Source organism: Lolium rigidum, chromosome 1 (genome assembly GCF_022539505.1).
Source record: "Lolium rigidum isolate FL_2022 chromosome 1, APGP_CSIRO_Lrig_0.1, whole genome shotgun sequence".
NCBI lineage: Eukaryota > Viridiplantae > Streptophyta > Magnoliopsida > Poales > Poaceae > Lolium > Lolium rigidum.
Window position 1 is genome coordinate 59,014,950 of NC_061508.1, and position 10,578 is coordinate 59,025,527.

The window sequence follows — 10,578 nt, forward strand, 5'->3', positions numbered from 1 at the left end:
GGCAAAGCCAACCCACTAACATTTCCATTTTCCAGGCTTGATCTGCGAGGGGAGGTGGGTTTCTTTGTTTCTCCAGATAGTCCTCCACCCAGTCTACAACATAATGCCATCAATGTGGGATCAAATATCGAAAATTAGAACAATATCTAGATCATCCAATCCGAAATAAAAGTACCTGAAAAGTCTATCTCGCAGCCGTGCGGATGTGGATCGGGATCTTGTTGCGCGGGGAAGAGGATCTACCAGCAAGATCTAGGGGCGGACCAAGTTGGCTTGACGCCCTGTAGCCACCATCGCTAGGACGCCATTGTCGCCACATGAGAGAAGGGGTGATGGAGCTGTCTTCCTCAATACACATCGGGACCAGGTGGGGATGGATTGATACAACATCTGGAGCCGCCGCCATCGCCGCCGGCTTCGCTGATGTGGGAACAGGGTCGACTAAAACGAACGTGATGGTACAGGAAGATGCAGAAATAGAGAGGATAACGGGGGCTTGTATACAAAAATGTTCCACCAGATCCAATAATCCGATCTGTACCACATGTTCCACATCTAATGGTCCAGATTGCTGGATCCTACCATCGCACGCTATGCCCACATCTCATACAAGTCGTGCCCAAAAAATCACCCTTGAGACATGTGCCTCCCTCTAACTCTTGATGAAGTAAATCATGTCAAACGGATCTCCCGCCACCGAAGATATGATGATAAGATATGTACGCCATGTGATGTTAGCGCTACAAATAGTGTCAACTTGCATCTTCCAAATCTTCATTTCTACCTCACATCGTCCTTCTCCACCAATATGATTCCTTAGACTTCTCTTTGCATTAATAAAATATGTCTGAACCTTCAAAGACTCATCCTACATGAATCCCCAGTTATGATCCTTCATCTAGCCTCCTAGGGGATACAGAAATGAGGTAGGAGTACTCGTAAAGCGGCATTAGGAGCATAGTAGATTAGGGTGGCGTGACATGTGAGGGAGAGTGGTCAAGGAGGTGGGACTATTCAATAATAAGCTCAAGATCAACTCGAGCTCATTTATTCGTGAGAAAGTGAAGATCAGTCGTGGAAAAGTCATGACAGTAGTCATGTTGAGATGACGAGTTGGGGGAGGAAGTTGCCGATCGGCAAAACTGTACCATTGTTGTAAGGACCGGGGGCAGGTTGCTGGGTGGAGTCACCCTTGACAAAGGCGAGACTCCCGAATTGGATGAAATTCTAACAACGATTGTGGACCTGATCCCGCCGAGTGTTCCTGCCTGGAAGTCAATTCTAAATGCCTCATGCCCCACGGTGAGTGCCAAATGTGGTGGGAAAGTCACGTGTCAATAGTCATGTTGAGATGACGAGTTGGGGCAGGAAGTCGTCGAGTGCTACCACGAATGGATTAGTACACGATGTACCCAGCTTTAGGTTCCACTTCACTTTATTATCATTATAGCAATTACAACGATACTCGATGGCTTAGGATATGTGAGTAGGGCTAAGGCGATTTAAGCTAGCGAGAGCTTGTTTGCATATTGCTTGTCTCTCCCCTAGGGGTCTTCATGTGCCTCCTTGTTAGGGAGCATGACTACGACCCAAACTACGCTTGGTATATTCGATCGCAAGTCCTATTATTGTCTTGTCCGTAGTCACTTTGTACCAACTTGGAAGGCGTCGATCCAAGTCTTCCTTGTGCAAGCCCACTCAGGAGCAGCCGCTGGTAGGCGATGGGCCTCCCATGCCGCACGGGCCGTCTTTGTCGTGGGAGTACCCGCTTGGTATATCCCCATGTCAATATCTTAAGATGGTTCTTACATGTTGACATGCTAAATAGCAAACCATCATTCATAAGAGGGGAGGGGGGACTTAAGCTGCCCGCGATGGTCATGCAAACCATGAAGCATAGTTAGTCTGTGGCATGGTGTGCTCTCTATTTGGCATGGGCCTGAAAGTGCATTGAGCCCCCATATGTGGTTTTGGTGATTAATGACAATCCCTATGGACAAATGGTTGCATTGAGTTATATGTGTAGGAGTTGTCCATAGGCAATGCTTGAACGATTAGTTGGCGTCAAGATTGCAGTACGAAGAAGTGAGTGGAGTATGGGGGAGCAATCCGCAAGATCTCATCTTCATCAAGCAAGCACAATCAAGAACGGCATTTCATCTTGTTGCGGTCAAGATCATCATCATCGAGCTCAAATGGAAGTCGCAAGTTTAAGGTTTGTTGTTGCTAGGGTTTCGGTCTAACCGGTCTCGTGGTTTAGTTCGGGGACCGGTTTATAGGATAATGGTCGTACTATCAAGGGGCTCTCGAGTAAGTAACTCGATCGTATCGTTCAGAGTGCGGTCAAACCTTTGCATCCTTGCATCATATCTCTTGGTTGTTATTTGGATCTTATCGATGTGGTGTTTTAGAGCTTGTGGTTATTTCCATGACAAGCTCTGGTTCATCGAAAACGGATTTCGTGTATATCACTTGTTGAGTTTTTGAGTTGGGTGGTTTTATCGGTTTCTTGTATCGAGGGGTTGTCACTCTAAAATTCTTATAAAATCACCCCCACTAGTTTCCATATTTTCCAACAAAAATTGATTTCCAACAATATTGTGGGGGTAGCTCTTATCGTCCTCTTTCCAACAAAATTGGTTTCGTCTCATTTGGATTTTCCAATCTCAAGTTATGTGCATTTGAAGTTTGAGTTTAAAAGAAAGAAAAAACGCCCGGAGCCTCCGCCCGCGCTACCGCTCACCTAGCCCAGCTCCCCAGTAGTCCCCTGGCCTTCTAGAGCCTTTTTCCGGTATTACAACCGGTACCTGGCTTGGAGGTACCGGCCGGCCCAGACCGGAGGTACCGGCCGGCCCAGACTGGAGGTTCCAGCCTCTCCTGGTTGCACAGCAGCGCATGCCCCGCGCTGGGCCCCGCCAAGCCACCAGGCCGCCGTGCGCTCCACTTGCCTCCCTGGCCCGCTCGCCCCCATGCTGGCCCCCGCACACCCCGCTCGCCTCCTCACCGCACGACGCCCACACAACGCCCGCTCGATCTCGTGCTTCGCTCACCTCTGTGGCCACGCGTTCGCTCTGGCGCCGGCCCCACCCGGTCTGCTGCGTGGCCAGCTCGCCCTGGCCGCCCCCCGCGCCCTGGCTCGACCCAGCCGCTCCTGCTCGCGCTGGCAGCCGTCGTCCTCGCTCGATCCCAGTGATACGTCTCCAACGTACCTATAATTTCTGATGTTCCATGCTTGTTTTATGACAATACTTACATGTTTTGCTCGCACTTTATGATGTTTTTATGCATTTTCCGGAACTAACCTATTAACGAGATGCCGAAGGGCCAGTTGCTTGTTCTCGTTGTTTTTGGTTCTAGAAAGGCTGTTCGGGCAATATTCTCGAATTCGACGAAACGAAGATCCAACATCTTATTTTTCCCGGAACCTTCCGTGAAAGTCGGAGGGGGACCGCGAGGGGTGCCCCGGGGGCCCCACACGTGTGGCCGGCGCGGCCCGGGAGGGGCGCGCCGCCCTAGTGTGAGGAGGCCCCGTGGCCCCTCCGACTCCGACTCTTCGCCTATTTAAGCCCCGGAGACCTAAAAACGCGATGCCAATTGACGAAACTCCGGAAAGACTCCGGGGCGCCGCCACCATCGCGAAACTCCGTTTCGGGGACGAGTCTCTGTTCCGGCACCCTGCCGGGACGGGGAAGTGCCCCCGGAAGCCATCTCCATCAACGCCATCGCCTCCATCATGCTCCGTGAGTAGTTCCCCCATAGACTACGGGTTCCGGTCGTAGCTAGTTGGTATTCTCTCCCCCATGTACTTCAATACAATGATCTCATGAGCTGCCTTACATGATTGAGATTCATCCGATGTAATCGGTGTTGTGTTTGTCGGGATCCGATGGATTGTTACATTATGATTAGTCTATCTATAAAGTTTGTGAAGTTATTGTTGCTGCAATCTTGTTGTGTTTAATGCTTGTCACTAGGGCCCGAGTGGCATGATCTTAGATTTAAGCTCTATACTTATTGCTTAGATTGTATCTACAAGTTGTTTGACCATGTCTATGTCCGGAACCAAAGGCCCCAAAGTGACAGAAATTGGGACAACTTGAGGGGAAGGCTTAGATATGAGGATCACATGTTTTCACGGAGTGTTAATGCTTTGCTCCGGTGCTCTATTAAAAGGAGTACCTTAATTTCCAGTAGAGATTCCCTAGAGGCCCGGCTGCCACCGGCTGGTAGGACAAAAGATGTTGTACAAGTTTCTCATTGCGAGCACGTATGACTATATATGGAAAACATGCCTACATGATTAATGATCTTGATGTTCTGTCTTAATGCTATTTCAATCCTATCAATTGCCCAACCGTAATTTGTTCACCCAACACTTGTTATTGGAAAGTTACCACTAGTGTAGATAGCTGGGAACCCCGGTCCATCTTTCATCATCATATACTCGTTCTACATGTCATTGGAAGTAGTATCAACTATTTTCTCGGTGCCATTGCTCTCATATTATCGCTACTCGCTGCTATGTTACTCGTTACTATCTGCTCTCATATTATTGCTACTTTCACATCACCCCTGTTACTAGTGCTTTTCCAGTGCAGACTGAATTGACAACTCAGTTGTTAAGGCTTATAAGTATTCTTTACCTCCCCTTGTGTCGAATCAATAAATTTGGGTTTTACTTCCCTCGAAGACTGTTGCGATCCCCTATACTTGTGGGTTATCACCCAGCTGGCCCAAGTTTTTTTCTCAGCAGCCCAACGGGCAGAAAAAAAGCAGCCTGCTTTTTAAGCCCCCTCTCTCTCTTTTTAGATTGCTTCTTCCTCCTCTCTCTCCACCATTGTTGTTCATATTTGAGCTTGAGATCTTTCTCCCCATTCCATGATTCTTGCATCTATTTGAGAGAAAGTTTGAGGAGATCTAGATCCACACTTTGACCAAACCAAATCACCTCTTTGTGAGGGAATCTTTGGGATCTAGATCTTGGGGTATTTTGTGTTCCCCTTTTAATTCTTCCTTTCTTATTCCCCCAATAGCTTTAGTAGCTTTGTTGGAATTTGAGAGTGAAGGATTTGGATCATCTTTGTGGTGTTCTTGCCATTGCATTTGGTGCATCGGTTTGACTTCTCTGTGGTGATACGTGGAGGTGAAAGTTCATGAGATATTCACTTCGGGAGCTTGTTCCCGGAGCTTGTTCCTCTTGGGTCTTTGGACCCTAGACGGCTTAGTGGTCTTTGTGGTCTTTGTGGTGTTCTTGGGGACTCCAATTAAGTTGTGGAGATTCTTCAAGGGCAAGGCCTTTGTGGCAATTTATTGAGGGCCTCCAATTAAGTTGTGGAGATAGCCCCAAGCTTTGTGCGGGTTCGGTGACCACCCTAAGATTCCATAGTGGATCGAGGACATCCCTTTTGGTGGGAATTCTCGAGGAGAATACGGTGGCCTTCGAGCATTTGGAGTGACTTGTCCTCCACACCGCTCCAACGGAGAGTAGCACTCGCAAGAGTGTGAACTTCGGGATACATCGTTGTCTCCGCGTTATTTCGGTTATTTCTATACCCGAGCTCTTTACTTATGCACTTTACTTTGCGATAGCCTTCGTACTTGAAGTTATATATCTTGCTATCACATAGTTGCTTGAATTGCTTAGCATAAGTTGTTGGTGCACATAGGTGAACCCTAGTTATATAGGTTTTGTGCTTGACAAATTAAACGCTAGTTTTATTCCGCATTTGTAAAGCCATATTCGTAAAAGTTTTAAACCGCCTATTCCCCCCCCCCCCCCTCTAGGCGGCATCCGTGTCCTTTCAATTGGTCCAACACGAGCCCTCGCCTTGGGCACTTCCCAGAGTTTCGATGAACATCATTTGCTACCTCTGTTAGAGCATCTCCAGTCGCGTCCCCCAAATTGTCCCCCAAACGGCACCAGATCAAGCGTTTGTGGACGTGTTTTGTTCGTGCCGCGTTTGGGGGACGTCGCTCCCCAGCCGCGTCCCCCAAAAAAAATTTCAGAAATTAAACTTGAGCGAATTCATCCAAACTTGCTATATATTACATAAATTCGAACGAAATTCGATTAAATTTAAACTAAACCCTAATCTAGAAGTACTTGCGGCGTCCAGAGGCGTCGTAGTACTGGTGGAAGTTGTACATATCGTCGGTGACGACCTCCTGCTTGACGCGCTCGTCGGGCTCATCAACGGGCTCGTCCTTCACCAGGCCGCTTGGTCCAGCCTCGTCGTCGTCGGTGAGGTCCACGAGCGGCTTCCCGGTGTCGCGGATGGACATGGCGATCGCCGTGTCGAGGTCGCCCATCCAGGCGTCCTTGTCGTTCAGCGACGCCAAGCACGCCGCTCGCAGCCCTGGGCAGTCCTCGGGGTCGTCGGTGCTCGCGATGAGCCGCTGCTGACGCTCGTACTCCGCCAGCAGCGCGCCTTCGCCGTTGCCTCGTCGTCCTGCTCCTCCTTCACCTCCGGATTCAGGATGAGGAGGGCGCCGCCGATGCGCCTTTGCTGCTGCCGGCTGCCGGCTGCCGCTGCCGCCGCGCCTCGGATTGACGGGCGTCGTCGCGAACTCCGGATCTTCTTTCACCTCGCGCTTGGGGACGGTGTAGGGCGCGGAGCGGTGCGACGAGGACGACGTCGATCAGGCCGGCCCTGACGAGGAAGAGTTGGAGGAGGACGAGTACGTCCTCCTCAGCTGCTAGCGCGCTGCAGGAGACGGTGGCGGTGAGGACGACGCCTCCAACCTTTGAACGCCGTTGTGGATGTCGTCGATGACGTTCTCCAGGGTGCACCCCGGAACGCCCCAGAACAGGATGCGGCCGTCCTTGTTCCAGCTGTTCGGCCGGCCGACGAGGCCGGTGGTGCTGTTCATCTCCATGTCGTACTGCGCCTGGTGTTGGAGATATGCCCAAGAGGCAATAATAAAATGTTTATTAGAATATATCTTTGTGATTATGATAATGTTTGCATACCATGCTATAATTGTATTAACCGAAACATTGATACATGTGTGTTATGTAAACAACAAGGAGTCCCTAGTAAGCCTCTTGTATAACTAGCTTGTTGATTAATAGATGATCATAGTTTCGTGATCATGACCATTGGATGTTATTAATAACAAGGTTATATCATTATGTGAATGATGTAATGGACACACCCAATTAAGCGTAGCATAAGATCACGTCATTAAGTTCATTTGCTGTAAGCTTTCGATACATAGTTACCTAGTCCTTTCGACCATGAGATCATATAAATCACTTATGCCGGAAGGGTACTTTGATTACATCAAACGCCACTGCGTAAATGAGTGGTTATAAAGGTGGGATTAGGTATTCGGAAAGTATGAGTTGAGGTATATGGATCAACAGTGGGATTTGTCCATCCCGATGACGGATAGATATACTCTGGGCCCTCTCGGTGGAATATCATCTAATTGGCTTGCAAGCATATGAATGGTTCATAAGAGATGACATACCACGGTACGAGTAAAGAGTACTTGTCAGGAGACGAGGTTGAACGAGGTATAGAGATACCGATGATCAAACCTCGGACAAGTAAAATATCGCGTGACAAAGGGAATCGGTATTGTATGTAAATGGTTCATTCGATCACTAAGTCATCGTTGAATATGTGGGAGCCATTATGGATCTCCGGATCCCGCTATTGGTTATTGGTCGGAGAGAAGTCTCAACCATGTCCGCATAGTTCGCGAACCGTAGGGTGACACACTTAAGGTTTGATGTCGTTTAAGTAGATATGGAATATGGAATGGAGTTCGAAGTTTTGTTCGGAGTCTCGGATCGGATCCAGGACATCACGAGGAGTTCCGGAATGGTCCGGAGAATAAGATTCATATATAGGAAGTCATTTTACATGTTTGAAAATGATCCGGTGCATTTATGGAAGGTTCTAGAAGGTTCTAGAAAAGTCCGAAAGAAATCACTATGGAAGGTGGAGTCCCGGAGGGACTCCACTAGCTAGGCCAGCCAAACCCTAAGGGGAGGAGTCCCAGGTGGACTCCACCTAAGGTGGCCGGCCACCCCACCTCAAGGAAAGGTGGGAGCCCCACCTTGAGTAGGACTCCCCCCCTGAGTAGGTTTCCCACCTTTGGGAAGTTTTGGTGTTGGGGTCTTATTCGAAGACTTGGACTACAACTCTTGGGGCTTTCACCTATATAATGAGGGACAAGGGGAGGGTGGCCGGCCACTCTTGCCTCCCACCTTGGCCGCCCCCCTTTGTGGCCGGCGCCCAAGCCCTCTCTCCCCAAACCCTAGCTACCTCTCCTCCACATACAACTCCCGCAGCGCATATGCGAAGCCCTGCCGGAGTACTCCACCACCACCGCCACCACGCCGTCCTGCTGCCGGGATTCCGAGGAGGATCTACTACTTCCGCTGCCCGCTGGAACGGGGAGGAGGACGTCGTCTTCATCAACACCGTACGTATGACCGAGTACGGAGGTGCTGCCCGATTGTGGCACCGTCAAGTTCTTCTACGCGCTTTTGCAAGCGGTCAAGATCTTCTACGCGCTTTTGCAAGCGGCAAGTGATCTACTAAATCCACCACGATATCTAATCTCGTTAGGCTTTGGAAATCTTCGAGGGTTAGTCTCATGATCTTCTCGTTGCTACCATCTACTAGATTAGATCTTGGCTTGTGTTTCGTTCTTGCGGTAGGAATTTTTTTGTTTTCTATGCTACGAATCCCATCAGTGGTATCAGAGGCGTGTCTATGCATAGATTGGTTGCACGAGTAGAACACAATGGTTTTGTGGGCGTTGATGCTTTGTTGTCTTTAGTTCGTGTACTTTGCATCTTGCGGCATGGTGGGATGAAGCGGCCCGAGCTAACTTTACATGACCGCGTTCATGAGACTTGCTCCACGCTCGACATGCAACTTGTATTGCATAAGTGGCTTCGCGGGTGTCTGTCTCTCCCACCATAGTGAAGATTCAATTTACTCTTTCTATTGACAACACTAGTATCACCGTTGTGGTTCATGTTCGTAGGTAGATTGGATCTTACTTGAAAACCCTAAACCACGTAAAATATGCAAACCAAATTAGAGGCGTCTAACTTGTTTTTGCAGGGTTTGGTGATGTGATATGGCCATGATGTGATGATGAATATGTATGAGATGATCATTATTGTATTGTGGCAACCGGCAGGAGCCTTATGGTTGTCTTTATATTTCATGTTGTAGTATTATTTCAAAGTAGTTGTAATAGTTGCTACACACGGTGAACAACCATGAAGACGGCGCCATGGACCTTGACGCTACACCGACGATGATGGAGATCATGCCCGTTGATGATGGAGATCAAGTCCGTGCTTTGGAGATGAAGATCAAAGGCGCAAAGACTAAAGGGCCATATCATATCACATATGAATTGCATGTGATGTTAATCCTTTATGCATCTTATTTTGCTTAGATCGCGACGGTAGCATTATAAGATGATCCCTCACATTAATATCAAGATAATAAAGTGTTCTCCCCTCGTATGCACCGTTGCTACAGTTCGTCGTTTCGAAGCATCTCGTGATGATCGGGATTGATAGACTCTACGTTCACATACAACGGGTGTAAGCCATGTTTACACACGCGGAATACTTGGGTTTGCTTGACGAGCCTAGCATGTACAAACATGGCCTCGGGACAACGGAAACCGAAAGGTTGAACACGAGTCATATGGATGATATGATCAACATGTTGATGTTCACCATTGAAGCTACATCATCTCACGTGATGATCGGTTTTGGTGTAGTGGATGTGGATCGTGTACCACTTAACAACTATGAGGGATGTTGTATTAAGTGGGAGTTCATTAGTAATTAGATTAAAACATGAACTAATTATCATAAACATAGTCTGAGTAGTATTTTGAATTAATTTTGTAGTATTGGCATCCGTTTTCTACCATGCGCTAGTCTTGTAATTGAGATAGAAATACTGTTAAAATCGACAAGAAACTTTACTGGATCGGCACCGTATTGTTAAAGAATCAAGAATTGATTAAGTCTTATTGCAAACTTTTAGTAAACCTCACATTGTTGATTCAAAGAGCTATGGTTTCAATTAGTACCTAAAGTCATCTTGTCTCCGTGAAACTTGAAGTTCAAATCTGTTTGAAAAATAAGGAGCTGAAAATTTAGTTTTCGTAAATAATCAAGGTATGAGATATATGTGATATCTAAGACCTTATTGCAAGATGATAGAATATAATTTGGTGAGACTACATAAACTCATAAGTTTTATGGGAATGTACGAAGGTTGAAGACGCAAGGCGTCCCAATCCTCCAACTATTGGGGCACTAACGATATTCGTATATCCATGAAGTGATCGTCCTTAGTATGCACCGTTGCTAAGACTCGTCGTTTCGAAGCATCACGTGATGATCGGGTGTTATAGACTCTACGTGTGCATACAACGGGTGCAAGCCAGATTTGCACATGCGAATACTGAGGTTTTACTTTACGAGCCTAGCATGTACAGACATGGTCTCGGAAAGTCGTCATGATATGATGGATAAAATTATGAGTGAAATTGTTCATCATATTAAAAGGTTACTAATAGTGAAAT